A 15681-nucleotide genomic window follows, 5' to 3' on the forward strand; every position below is an offset into this window, starting at 1 on the left:
ACAACAGAAAGCTATGGAACATATTCAAAAACTGTTAGACAAAAGTGATGATCTGTTAGACGCTGAAATGACTCGATCTCAGTCCTTAATTGAAGACATAAAAAATCTTCACGTTAAGTATGAGGAACTTGAAAGTCGTCATGAAACGCTCTCAACAACTCATGAAAAGCTTTCATATGATTATCCTCAAAGGAAGCAAGATCTTGAGAAATTGAGAGCGGCTCATGAAGATCTTCAAAAGGAAAACGAGTCACTTTGTGCCGAACAGATCAGTTCTGCTCAGGAAGGATTTGAACCACCATGTCTTAAATGCATCGAGCATGACAACGCTACTTCTGTTGCTGAGTGTTCTACTGCTGCTACTGTTGCAATATCTTCAACTGTTGATGTTGTAACTAACCCCTCTACTGAGGATACCACTGGTATTGCTGATGAGAATGCTAGGTTGAAGACATTGCTTGAAACAGGGATGTACAAAAGTCTCAAAGGGCATCAGACACTATGTGATGTCCTCAAAAGGCAGATCCTGAACCGAAACCCTAGGAAAGAGGGTGTTGGGTTCGAAAGGAAAATGAATGCTGATGGCTCTTACTAGAAACCTGAGCAGTACCCCAAAACCACATGGGTTGCTGCAAAGGAACCTTCAGTGGATCCATCCACTCTATCTGGCTTCACTTGTGCTAATCCCATTGTTATTGATGAATCCTTTGATGCAAACTATAAACTGTTTAAGAATCAGAATGGTGAAGTGTTTGCCAAGTATATTGGTACTAACTGCAGGAATGGACTGCCTATGAAGAAGGTATGGGTGCTGAAAAGGTGTTTGGAGAATCTTCCTGTGAATGTCATCATGACACCACAGGTGAAGAAGGCAAACCACAGACCATAGGCTTCATACGGTCCAAAGGCTTCATACAGACAGAGGACTCACCTGAGTCGCACTAACGCAAATGTTTTGCAGGGAAACCGTACTCAGGCCTGTGAATATGAGCGCGTTTCATCAAACCGCCATGTTTATAAGACCAAGAACTATTCTACTTATTCTCATGAGCACTATTGTCCACCTGCAAGACTTTTTGCTAGGGCTCCAAAGCCAAAGTTCTCAGATGCTGTACTTAGACTCATTGCTTCGAAGCCACCCTTGAAGATGTAGGTGGCTAAGAAAGCTTAACTCTCTTTTGCAGGGAAAGGTCTCCAGCCGAAAACCAAAATCGTCTGACGCTATTGCTGGGGACCTTAAACATCTTGTAGGGCGCAAGATCAAATGCCCAAATGGTCTTATTATGTACTTTGTTCCTGAATCGCTTGCTACTCACCCTATTAGTCCAATCTCGATCTAAGATTTCATAATCCACTGGTTCGTCAAATGTTTTTGCTTCACAATTATCTTCGTGAAGCCTATCCCCCTAACTACACTGTAGGGTAAGACACCAGCTGCTTCAGAATGGATTATTGATAGTGGGTGTACCAATTACATGACTGGCAAGCGAAGCCTTCTTATGGACTCGACACTACGTCCATTTGACAAAAGTCACATCACATTTGCTGACACTGGTAAAAGCAAGGTATTGGGTCTAGGTAGAGTTGCAATCTCAAAGGATCAACACATGGATAAAGTCATGCTTGTTGAATCCCTTGGTTTCAACTTAATGTCTGTTTCAATGCTTTGCGATTTAAACATGATTGTGATGTTTGGAAAATATCGTTGCCTTGTACTAATGGAATCTGACAAGTCTCTAGTGTTTGAAGGGTATCAGAAAGATGATTTGTACATGGTAGATTTCTCAGCAGGACCACAACTTGCCGTATGTCTTCTAGCAAAAGCTTCTGAATGCTGGCTCCGGCATCGGAGGCTAGGGCATGCTAGCATGAGGAACCTCCACACCCTTGCAAGGAAGAAACATGTCATAGGCATCGAGGGACTCAAGTTCAAGAAGGATCACTTATGCAGTGCCTGTGAAGCAGGAAAGATGACGAAGGCCAAGCATCCCTCGAAGACAATCATGATGACGACTCAACCCTTCGAACTGCTCCACATGGATCTTTTCGGTCCCACTCATTACTCAACTCTTACTACTACTGCTTGTTTCTATGGCTTTGTCATTGTTGATGATTATTCAAGATATACTTGGGTGCATATAATCCTCTACAAGACTGAAGTGTAGGATGTCTTCAGATGCTTCGCCAATCGAGCCATGAACAACTATGGCATCAAGATCAAGCACATCAGAAGTGATAACGGCACTGAATTCAAGAACACTGGTCTAGACACTTATCTTGATACTTTGGGCATTACACATGAATTCTCAGCTCCGTACACACCACAGCAGAATGGCGTCGTGGAACGTAAGAACAGAACACTTATTGAGATGGCTCGGACGATGCTTGATGAATACAAGACTCCAAGAAAGTTCTGGCCTGAAGCCATTGATACTGCATGCCATATCATCAACCGTGTTTATCTTCACAAGCTTCTCCAGAAGACATCCTATGAGCTCCTTACTGGAAAGAAGCCAAATGTCAGTTACTTTAGAGTATTTGGTGCCAGGTGCTGGATCAAGGATCCACATCACACTTCAAAATTTGCACCAAAAGCACATGAAGGTTTTATGCTTGGATATGGAAAGGATTCGCACTCCTACAGAGTCTTCAACCTCTTTCATTATAAAGTGGTTGAAACAGTGGATGTGCGGTTCGATGAGACTAACGGCTCACAAAGAGAGAACCTGCCAAATGTGCTAGATGAAGTTCCATCCAGTGAATCAATCAAACTTATGGGAACTGGAGAAATCATACCTTCTGAAGCTCAGCCTGAAGAGGAACTTATCATCTCTGCACCTGATCAACCTGAAGACAATGATCAAACTGAAGACAATGCTCAGCCTGAAGACAATCCTGCTAACGATGAAAATGATCAGCAAGAGCAAAATCTTCGTCCTGTACATCCTCGTGTTGCAAATGAAGTACAGATTGAGAGAATAATTGATGGCATCAATGCACCAGGTCCACTCACTCGTTCAAGGGCAACACAGCTAGCAAATTTCTGTGGGCACTTCGCATTTGTCTCAATATCTGAACCCAAGAAAGTTGAAGAAGCCTTCATGGAACATGAATGGATTCAAGCTATGCAAGAAGAGCTTCAACAGTTTGAGCTGAATAATGTATGGGAACTGGTCAAGCGTCCTGATCCTCGCAAGCACAACGTAATAGGCACCAAATGGATATATCGCAACAAGCAAGATGAGCATGGTCAAGTTGTCAGAAACAAAGATCGCCTCTTTGCTCAAGGGCACACTCAAGTTGAAGGGATTGACTTCGATGAAACATTTGCTCCTCTGGCTAGACTTGAAGCCATACGCATACTGCTAGCCTATGCAAATCATCATAACATTCTTCTGTATCAAATGGATGTGAAGAGCGCTTTTCTCAATGGCAAGATTGACGAAGAAGTGTATGTTGCACAACCGCCTGGCATTGAAGATCCAAAACATCCAGACATGGTGTACAAGCTCAACAAGGCGCTGTATGGCCTCAAACAAGACCCTCGGGCTTGGTATGACACACTCAAATACTTCCTGAAGAGCAAAGGCTTCAAACCTGGTTCCCTCGACCCCACTCTCTTCATGAAGACATATGATGGTGAACTGTTTGTGTGCCAAATATATGTGGATGACATTATCTTCGGCTGCACCAATCAGAAATACACAGACGAGTTTGGATATATGATGCAAGAGCAATATCAGATGTCCATGATGGGTGAGCTGAAGTTCTTCCTTAGTATTCAAATACGTCAGCAACGCAACGGCATCTTCATATCTCAAGAGAAGTGCCTCAAAGATTGCCTCAAGAAATTTGGGATGCAAGACTACAAAGGCTTCACGACTCCAATGCCAGCCAAACATCATCTGGGTCCCAACGAAAATGGTAAAGAGTTCGATCAAAAGGTATACCGCTCCATGATTGGTTCTTTACTTTATCTATGTGCATCTAGGCCAAATATTATGCTTAGTGTTTGCATGTGTGCTCGATTCCAAGCGGCACCAAAGGAATCGCATCACTTAGCTGTGAAGCGAATTCTTCGATATTTGGCTCACACCCCAACATTAGGATTATGGTATCCAAAGGGCTTAGAGTTTGATCTGGTTGGATTCTCGGATGCTGATTATGCTCGTGACAAGGTGGATCGCAAGTCTACATCAGGCACCTGTCATTTTCTGGGATGATCACTTGTATGTTGGTCTTCAAAGAAGCAGAACTATGTATCTCTCTCCACTGCTGAATCTGAATACATTGCTGCTGGATCTTGCTGCGCTCAGCTTCTATGGATGAAGCAAACACTCAAAGATTATGGCATTCATCTGAAGCAAGTGCCACTCTACTGCGACAAATAAAGTGCCATCAAGATTGCCAACAACTCAGTTCAGCACTCGAAGACAAAGCACATTGAAATTCGCCATCACTTTCTCAGAGATCATGTTGTGAAGGAAGATAATTATATCATACACGTCAACACTGAAGAGCAAATGGCAGATATCTTCACCAAGCCCTTAGATGAGAAGAGGTTTTGCAAGTTACGGTGTGAGCTAAATATCTTGGAATCCTCAAATGTCCTGTGATCAGGCACACATCCTAACACTTATGCATATTGATGACTTAGATGTGCAACACACAAAGTAAAGTATATCTTCAATCAATGAACAATTACATTCTAAGTGTGAATACATTAATGTGGAATTTGACTTCGGAGCGCCACGATAATTGTGCGCCGTGTCTAAGTCTAATACTTCCTATACGGTGGGTAACGCCACCACTAGATTTTTCTGTTTGAAGTGTTTCACTCATGGCGTTACGTTTGGTATGTCTTCACATTTGGTTTGGCTTCAATCTCAACTTGTCTTCATGATTATCTTCACTATGTTGATTTGATTGCCTTTCTCATATATATATATATATATATATATATATATATATATATATATATATACTAGTGTTCTGTCCTCTACAGCATTCACTTATAGCTATGTCTTCTTGTTGAATCTTTTGAACTAAGTGAATGTGATCAGACCCTAACCTCTCTATGCTCTCTATCTCAAACTCTATCTCTCCAAATCATATGCATTCTATTGAAACCGTCGAATATCTTCTCTGCGTCCTTGTCAGCAGAAGATACAGAGACAAACATTAAGTCCGTTTTCAATGCTAATTCCTTCACTTGAAACCCGGAGAAGTGGGAACGACCACCCGACAATCCAGGCGTGCGTGGGAACGTGGAACAACCTCCGATATGTTGCATGATGGCCATGTGTCTTTCAGATGTGAATCGCCAGGGGCACCTGTGTAATAACATTGTGCCGTCCCTGTCTCTATAAATACACGCCTCACCACAGTCATTATCCTTTCTTCCACTCTCGCACAAACCCTAGCGCCACCGCTCGCCCTCGACGACGCCGGCGACGAAGCGCTTAGTTGCCGCGACCTCACCGACGCTGTCTTCACGCCGGCTGCGGACATCGTCTTCTCCGCCGTCGCCGTAGGAGTCCTCCGTCGCCAAGTTAGGGCACGGACGATCGATCTGCTCAGCCTCCTCTCCCACTCCGTCTAGCAGTTCTTCATGTGGTAAATAAAACTTCTTTTTTACGATCCATCACTTTCTACCACAAACAGTTTCTGTTCACACAAGTTGGATCTATTTCACACTGCATCTCATAATATGCCTAGTATGTTCACTTATTCTTCACAAAGTAGTTAGATTCCTCACTTGTACTTATTCATGGATTCATACAAATCTGGAACCAACTCTCTATCTATGAGTGAATGTCTTCGCACTATGAGGTCAATGTCTTCTAAACTGATTTATATTCAAAATCTTCTGAGAATGCATATGACCTCTTCCCCTTCCTTCGCACCTTAATGCTGTCACAGGTACATGTCCGTGGGAGAATCCATTGGTTCTCATAGTCTGCATTCATTTGCATAATTCTTACAGCATCATATAAATTCTCCCGAAGCTAGTTCCTGTTTGACCAGCAAGCGGAAGCCTTTGAAACCTTTGAACGTGTTGAAGCCATTCAGTTTGAAGATCATGGCTACAGAGAAATCAGGAAGGAAGGGTGGCCGACAGCGTCGAGGGGGAACATCAAGAGATCTGCCTAATGACCTCTTAGAGCTGTACAAGACAGACCCAGAAGAGGATTACAATCAGCGCAAGACACGAATCCAATGGATTCGAAGGTACTGGGCTGAGCAATGGTTCAAGTACAGGTTCGTGACCTAGGAATATGCAGAGAAGAATGCCATCAAGCGATCATGGGGAGACATTCTATATAGAAATCTTCAACCCAGGTCCAGAGATGAAGCCATTGAACAAGGCTTCTATCCCTGCATGGTCCGTGGACCAAAGCCTGCAGATGCTGATCCATCGTCATTGCTATGGTGTCGTGACGACAATCTGTTCAAGAGCAACTTCCAGTTTGCCAAGAACTTGGCTAAGCAAAACAAGAAGACATTGGGACTAGACTTCAACCCTGGTCCTTCTGCTCCCCGTGCCGATGGCACCCGCGAAGCTGAACCCAGTCTTGTTGGGCCCTTCTACAACCTGGAAGGTCTCATCACTCATATCATGGTTCAAGGGACAGCTGTGGATGAGCCTGCAGATGACGCTGAATCTGATGAAGCGCCTGCACCGCCCAAGCCAAAGAAACTGAAGAAGCCTAAAGCTTCAAAGCCTGCTCCTGCACCAAAGGTCTTACATGCGAAGCCACTGGCTACTGCATCTCCTAAAGACAGTGTGCAGTCTGAAGATCTATCACGTATCTCCAAGAAGACTGAGATGAGAAAGAGTACTGATCAGGCACTGACTGCTGCTGCTATTCTGCGCAATGACGCCATTGATCTTTCTAGCGATGAAGATCTTGCAGATGACGCTCTTGAGCAACTGATCAAGAGCAAGGAAGAAGCATAGATCTTCAATGATTTGCCTCTCTTTGATGTTGCAATCCTCCATAACTTCATTGATGAGTGGTTTGACACCCCAACCTCAGCTTTGAAGATCTGCAACTTCCAATTGGCCTTAGTGTCGCCTTCCATGGCGCCATTGCTTCTGAGCTATCTCTAGCTCAGCGCATCGTTGAACTGAAGCAAAAGATTCACTATGAGAAAGCTTAGTTCAAGAAGCACATGGCCAAGCTCAGTGTGCAAGATGTGAAAAACTTCAAGATTATGCTGCACGAGCTCAAGGAAGCCTTTCTCAAAAAACATGAAGAAGCTCAAGGTTCTCGTGAACGCATGATGAGCCTGGCTGACAAGTGTGTGCAAGCCTACAATGAGGCTGAGAAGCGCAAGGCTCTTGGTCATCCTGGCATCGACCGAAGAATGGCTACAAAGAAGAAGAAGCCCTCAACTAACCAATCTGCACCTTCAAGGTTGGAAGAACCTCACATAGTCTTCCCAAGCAGCATGACTGGCTCGAAGCCAAAGGTCAGGTCAACCGCTTCAGAACTGATGAAGATGAGGACTGTCGAGGCTGAAGCCAGAAAAAGGAAAAATCCTGACGCTTCTGATGTCGCTCCCTCTAAGAAGAAGTGCAAAACCAAGAAGGAACGGGCTGCTCCCACAGAGCCCTTAGTTGTTGAACCTATCTCAATGGTTCGCCCTGCATCTGAACACCACGAGCGCCAACTGATTGTTCATGAGCCTGCTTCCACAGAGGCTCCTGATGCTGACGACATTCCAGCAGTTGACCCCACCGCTGCTGAAGACATTGGTCACCATGGCAATGTTGAAGATGATGAAGTCCTTCCTCAGATCAAGCACCAACTAGTATCATCGCTTGTGCTTACGCACAGCGAACTCATCAGCATTGGTCGTCCTCTGACGCCAACTCCTCAGGATGCATCATGGGCTGATCACCCACAGAGACAAGACACTCCAAGCTCTCCCCAAGCAACCCCATCAGTGCAAGAAGAGGATGACTTTGAGGCCTATCCAACTCCATCTCCACAGGCGTCGCCAGCGCTACGCAGGCTTCACAAAGGACCAAGGTCTCAGGTCCCTCTTCCGAGCGTTCCAGAAGGAGAAGTGCACCACCAATCTGTTGCACGTCAAGTGTTTCCAGATGCCACTCCTACTGTGACTGTATCTGAGTCTGAAGCCAAAGGTGCTGAAGACAATCCGGCTGCATAAGCCGATGACAAACAAGAAGAAGATCATGTCCCTACACCCCCAAACTGTGAAGAAGTTGTTCCTGAAGTGAATGTGTCTGTGCCCGACCCTCCAGCTCATCAAGTGGAGGTTGAGAATCTTGAGGCTGCCACCACCAACACAAATGAAGCTAATGACGTAGTCATGGCTGAAGCAAATGTGGAGCCTGCACCAACCAATGTGCCAGAGGCCAATGAAGCCAATGATGCAACTGCAACAGATGTGCAGTCTGACGCCTCTGTTGATGCCACTACTCCTGTTCCACCACCAAGGCCACACACTATTGAGAAAGCATTCAACTATGGCCAACTTGTCACTGTCAAATGGCCTTTTCTGACTCCTCCGCCTGCTGCTGGTCCTTAGTTTGACTATCACGTTGAGCACATGCCTCAGGTTCAGAAGCCAATACCAAGGTTGCCCAGGTTTCTAGGCACTACATCTGCACCCGGATTGTTCAATATCAATGGCTTCAAGGCACACAACACCTTCTTTGATAGCGCCAAGAACCCCTACACCAAGGCAAGAATATCTTCTGATCGGTTCTGGAGTTATCAGCAGCGCAGTTATTACTCATGCATTCTGTACAATCAAGGTCGCATTTTCCCACATATGCGTCTTGACACTGAAGCCATAACTGGACTGCCCTGTTTGGAAGAAGCTCTGGATTGCTTCAGAGAGTCAGGCTTGCTGCAGTTCGTCACTGATAAGGAGCACTGGAATGAAGAATTTCTGCTCCAATTCTATGCCACTCTTCATATCCGTGGCTACAACAGGGATCCGAAGACTTGGGTCCTTGAGTGGATGACAGGCAATGTTCATCATGACGCCAAAGCCTTTGATATCATTGAGCTTACTGGCCTGCCCACTCCAGGAGATCTGTATGAACCTGGTTGTCAGCTTCACAGTGCTGCTATGGAAAGCATCTTCCACAAGCCTGAGCCCAATATGAGTCAGATGCTTAGCATGATGAAGCCTTTGCCTCCAGATGCTGAATATCCTAAGGAGTTCTATGTTGAAGACCTTGAGTATCTGCCACGTACCATCTATCACATCATAAGGCGAACTCTCTGGCCCATCAAAGTACATTCTCCACATGCCAAGCTAGAAGGCGCAATGAAGACGTTGGTCTTTCATATTCTTCATGGCAAAAGCTTCAATGCACAAGACTTCTTTATTCGCCAGCTTGCTGCATCAGGATCTGACATTTTTGGCTTGAAGTTTTACGCTCCATGGATAATGCGGCTGATCAAACTACACTCAGCTGTCACTTATCAGCCCTCTGCTCGCAATCATCGGATCTTTCTACCTGACGTCGATATGTCAGTTGAAGCCATCTATCTAGAGCCTGCCAAGGAGCCTCTTAGTCTTCAGAATGCTGAGAATCAAAGCTTCTCTCAAAACATTGAAGGAGTTCAAGCAGTCTCTCGTGTATATCCTCTGGCTGGCACTACACGTGCACCTCACCGTGCCCTCACTGAAGCCACTGACAGCAGCATTGCCCAATGACCCAAGAAGCGATCCCGTGTTCTCAATGACCGAGAGCTTCTGGTTGCCCTTCATCAGAAACAGGATAAGCATCATGACTGGCTGAAGCGCCAAATGCAAAGCCTCTTGGTGGACGTAAACAGGATTCGCAATCTTGCCACCAAGAATGCCTTTGTTGCCCATGAAACCTATCGGCGTACATGGAAAGGGCTGACGCTTATGTGCTCTGAGGATGATCTTCAAGAGGATGACTTCTCTGAACCCTTCAAGTTTAACTCAACACCTCCAAGAAGGAATGTGCTGCGATGAACTCCGTCTCTTGAAGACTCTGAGTTCTCTTCCTCCGTGGCAACTGTGAATGCCAGAGTGATCGATGATGAAGACAATGCTACTTCACCGCCCCCTACTTCTGCACGCATCAACACTGCCCTGAACGTCATGGTTCCAATTTAGTTTAAGCACATGCGGTGATCACTGTTCTTTGTTTTATTGGGTAAGAGTACCAGATGTATTGATGTATGAATGTATCATGTGTCTAATGAAACTGTTTTTTTCTTCTAGATGATATAGTGGCAAGTTTTAGGCTGCAGAAGAATGTTTCTGAGCTTAGGGGAAACATGTCTAAGCTCGTACTGGACATCTATGCGGAAGTCGGCGCCCCTAACTCCATTGTATGGCCCCACCACATCTTTTATTTCACTGTATTGATACGTTCTTCCACAAGTGTTGACCGATGCTTGAATGCCATGTTTCCCCTGAGCTGGCCAAGACCCAGCAAGGAGATGACAGCCATGTTTTCCTTCGGCCTTGTGCTTCTGGAGATGATCACTGGCAACAAAGCAGTCCTATCCGACGAGCCCGACGAGGACGACGAGACTCTAGTCTCTTGGGTGAGTTGTTTTTACCCTGAATCCTAGCCTCTCAAGTCACGAACTGTACTTTGTTTGTCTTACTTTTTCTGAAGTTTAGTTGAGCTATGGAGCAACACTGTGCAGATCACTAGTATGTTTACTGAATTTTTTTTACATTTCTCCTCCATGACTACCATCATCAGAGAGTAAAGTACCCTACTCGCCCTGCCAGCCCGCCCACTAACTCACTCTGCTGCCACTAGCGATTGTGCTTGATGTATTGCTGCGTCTTTGACTGTTCGTCTATGGCCGGCCAGAAGCTACGGTAGCAGTAAAAGCGCATGTGTCTGATGCCCTGAAGCAAGTAGTAAAGCTTGACATCTGAAGGTGAAGACACAAACACGAAGATGGTAGTTTCTTTAATGAGATGATGTTTCGACCATGAAGATGGTAGTTTATGCCAGTTTTTCTAGTGCCTTAGTTTCTTGAATTGGGGAGCAAATAAAATAAGTATAGTAGATAGTTTTACTCTTCTTTGCGCTTAGTCGTACTCTTGCATATCAATACCAGGCATTCCATTACATGCTGATGTTCAACTCAGTGATCTTAGCATGCGTATTTGGTTGCTACTAGTAGGAAATTTCTGCAATTAAAGTTAGCATCAGGCATCTTGTAGGCCATTGTCATCGAATATGCTGAATTTGTATGCTATGATAGACACCTAGTGAGGTAAACAATTGATTCTTGTTCATGCCACTTGTAAGTGCATCTAGTGCCACCCCTAGTTGGTTTTGGAGTATTGACAACAAACCTAGTTGAGGGACTAATGTGTTTGTGAGAATTGCAGGATAACACAGGTAGAAGTCCCTCATTGATTCAGTTTTCCTACCAGAGATGACCCCTAAAAATGTAAGAAGACATTGAAGACAAAGGTGGTATGTGAAGACATTCACATTGAAGACTATGACAAGACAAGACATCGCATGAAGACTATGGAGCGAAGACTTAGTTCTTTCGTCGTTCTTTTTCTTCTTTGTTGAGTCATAGGAACCACCGTACTGTTAAGTGGGGTCCAAGAGAACTTGTTAGAATGACTGAAGTGATGCTTAACCAAAATCCTATGTCTTCGAATGAAGACTATGAGAGCAAATCTTGTCCAGAGTTGGATAAGTCAGCTTTGCTTGTAGCCCAAGTAAAGTTGTCGTGTGTGTTTGAAATCTGACCATTGGAACACGTGTCAGTTCCTTAGTGACCCAGGGTCATTTCGGACAAATCAGGTCGGTTTGTGTCGTGGAATTGTCACGGCAGATATCCTTAGTTTCAGGACTTAGTCGCGAGGCCAACGCATCTATGTGGTAGCTTGAGAGGGGTTGAGCGGGACAAGAGGCACGGTGTTTTATCCAGGTTCGGCCCCTCATGGTGGAGGTAAAAGTCTACATCCTGCTTCATTAATATTGATGATGATGATCACAGTTACAAGAGTGCTTTATCTCGAGAGCTATTGTCTAAACCTAACTTGTCCAACTTGTGGAACTTGTCGAACTTGTCTCCTCTCCCCCTTTTGGGGAGCCCTGCCCCTCCTTATATATGTTGAAGGGGCGCTTTACATGTGGAGTCCTATTAGGATTAAGACTAGTCTATCTCTAATACAAACCGGATACAAATCCAGGTCTTAGCTCCTTGTAAGATAATGTTCCTCTTGCCTTTCCTCTTAAACCGGCCCACCATTAAATGTGAACCGGCCTTCTGGGCTTTGGGCCTTGTTATCCGTCGATCCCACACGCCGGACCCACCAGTGAGTCATAATGACCAGGTGGGTTGCTTGTAAACCGCCAGGTCAGGGCGGGTCGCCAGTAACTCGCCAAGTGTCCGCGAGGTCTTTAGATAAACCGCCAAGTCTGATCGGGTTAACTTCCGGCCGGTTTACACCGCGGGGTATATCCCCGACAGGTTGCCTAGTGGCTATAAATAGCCCAGCCCCTACAACCATAAACGGTTGGCTGCTCAGAGTTAGAGCACGACTTTTGTCGTTTAAGAGCAACCCACCTCGAAGCCTTTGAGAGAGAATTCCTTGCGAGGATAAAGCCCTAAACACCCAGAGCCAAAGAGTGTTAGGCATCACTTAAGTCTTCCTGTCTATGTGATCTGAATACTTATTACACTTGAGGACTGTGAATCCTCCAGCCGGTTAGGCATCGCATTCTGAGCATCCAAGAGTCATTGTGGATCGCCGGTGAACGAAGTCTGTGAAGGTTTGGAAGTCTACCTTCAAGACTTACCGGAGTGATTGGGCGAGGACTGGGTGTCCTTAGCTCAAGGGGAATAAGGTGAAGACGAGGTCTTATGAGTTGAATCTCAGCCTTCCTAACCAGACGTACAGTTGTCACAGCAACTGGAATTGGTCCAACAAATCATTGTCTTCAACGAGTCACTGGTTTCATCCTTCCCTTCCCTTTGCTTACTGTTGGTTCTTGTGAAGTCATTGTATGATTGCATTATCTTTTGTCTTCACTGAGTGACTACTTGTTCTGATTGGCTTCACAATATCTTCCTACCTGATGTTTACTGCCTAGCTGCTATTAGTCATTATGCTTTCACTTCATTGAATACTTGACTATGGTTTGCCTAGTGTAGTCTACCTTCCGCTGTATGATAATAGGTTTATTTCTATCATTTGTCTTCGAAACTTCCATGTTTTGAAGGCTTTCATAAAAATCGCCTATTCACCCCCCTCTAGTCGATCACTAGCACTTTCACCACTTCCTGTTTTAGATGCTCAATGTGGTTACTGCATGAGTTTGTTATGTTTAGTCAAAGTGTCTTGAAATGCTTGGGAATGGCCTGTCCATCTGGACATGCAGTTAGTCTGAATCTGTTTTGGCAGCTAACATGCCTCGTCATTCTGACTACCTTCTTTCTCACTTCATGGCACTTGAGAACATTCATGTTCTATTTTATCCATTCTCACATTCTGGCATCTAGTACTTCAACGATCTCACAGTGGCGGTTTAGGACATGCTTATCATTGCAAAAAAATGAGCTCAGGCAATACTAATGTTTATATCTATCATTCAGTACTACTGTTTATATCTAATCAAGACCTTATGATTTACACAGGTCGGGTTGTCGCAGGTTCCATGGAGCCCCCCTCCCCTCGTCAAGCTCGGCGCCAAGAGCGAGGAGCTGCTCTTCGCCTCGCCTTGCCTCGCACAAGCGATGTCATCTGCTCTTTCACTAGCGTCGACCCTTGCTTTCATTGCTAATAATATAGACATGCTCCACAACTAATACATAAGATGCATTTCCATCCCATCTAGTAGGTGCTGACTTGATGCAAACAAATAAAATAAAATTAGTAGGTGTTGACTGCTCACACCCCATATATGCTGAACGATGCTAACTGCTGTACTAATGTGATGTTGCTTTCCTGATTGATGACTGGTTGTCATTAACTAGAAAAAAGAAGAAGAAAACCTTGTCAATTTATTTAAGTAGAATCATGTATCCCATACTTGTTTTTGCATGTTTGCTTGCTTGCTTGCTTGTAGCACTATCAAGTGTGAGGAAATTCAGTACTAGGATGTTGAAGGAAATATGCCCTAGAGGCAATAATAAAGTTATTATGTATTTCCTTATTTCATGATAAATGTTTATTATTCATGCTGAATTGTATTAATCAGAAACATAATACATGTGTGAATACATAGACAAACAGAGTGTCACTAGTAGGCCTCTACTTGACTAGCTTGTTAATTAAAGATGGTTATGTTTCCTAACCATGAACAAAGTGTTGTTATTTGATTAACGAGGTCACATCATTAGTTGAATGATCTGATTGACATGACCCATTCCATTAGCTTAGCACCCGATCGTTTAGTATGTTGCTATTGCTTCCTTCATGACTTATACATGTTCCTATGACTATGAGATTATGCAACTCCCGTTTGCCGGAGGAACACTTTGGGTGCTACCAAACGTCACAACGTTACTGGGTGATTATAAAGGAGCATTACAGGTGTCTCCAAAGATAGATGTTGGGTTGGCGTATTTCGAGATTAGGATTTGTCACTCCGATTGTCGGAGAGGTATCTCTGGGCCCTCTCGGTAATGCACATCACATAAGCCTTGCAAGCATTGCAACTAATGAGTTAGTTGCGAGATGATGTATTACAGAACGAGTAAAGAGACTTGCCGGTAACGAGATTCAACTAGGTATTGGATACCGACGATCGAATCTCGGGCAAGTAACATACCGATGACAAAGGGAACAACGTATGTTGTTATGCGGTCTGACCGATAAAGATCTTCGTAGAATATGTAGGAGCCAATATGGGCATCCATGTACCGCTATTGGTTATTGACCGGAGACGTGTCTCGGTCATGTCTACATTGTTCTCGAACCGTAGGGTCCGCACGCTTAAGGTTTCGATGACAGTTATATTATGAGTTTATGAGTTTTGATGTACCAAAGGAGTTCGGAGTCCCAGATGAGATCGGGGACATGACGAGGAGTCTCGAAATGGTCGAGACGTAAAAATCGATATATTGGACGACTATATTCGGACATCGGAAAGGTTCCGAGTGATCCGAGTATTTTTCGGAGTACCGGAGAGTTACGGAATTCGCCGGGGAGTATATGGGCCTTATTGGGCTTTAGGGGAAAGAGATAGGAGAGGTTGGGAGCCCCCCAAGGCCTAGTCCGAATTGGACTAGGGGGAAGGGCTGCGCCCCCTCCTTCCTTCTCTCCTCTTTTCCCTTGCCTTGACTCCTACTCCTAATACATGGAAGGACTCCTAATTGGACTAGGAAAGGGGGAATCCTACTCCCGGTGGGAGTAGGACTCCCCTAGGGCGCGCCATAGAGAGGGCCGGCCCTCCCCTCCTCCACTCCTTTATATACGGGGGTAGGGGGCACCCCATAGACACACAAGTTGATCCTCGTGATCGTTCCTTAGCCGTGTGAGGTGCCCCCCTCCACCATATTCCACCTCGGTCATATTGTTGTAGTGCTTAGGCGAAGCCCTGCGACGGTAGAACATCTAGATCGTCACCACGCCATCGTGCTGACGGAACTCCTCCCCGACGCTTTGCTGGATCGGAGCCCCGGGATCGTCATCGAGCTGTACGTGTGCTAAGAACTCGGAGGT

Source organism: Triticum dicoccoides, chromosome 3A, assembly GCF_002162155.2.
Source record: "Triticum dicoccoides isolate Atlit2015 ecotype Zavitan chromosome 3A, WEW_v2.0, whole genome shotgun sequence".
Classification (NCBI taxonomy): domain Eukaryota; kingdom Viridiplantae; phylum Streptophyta; class Magnoliopsida; order Poales; family Poaceae; genus Triticum; species Triticum dicoccoides.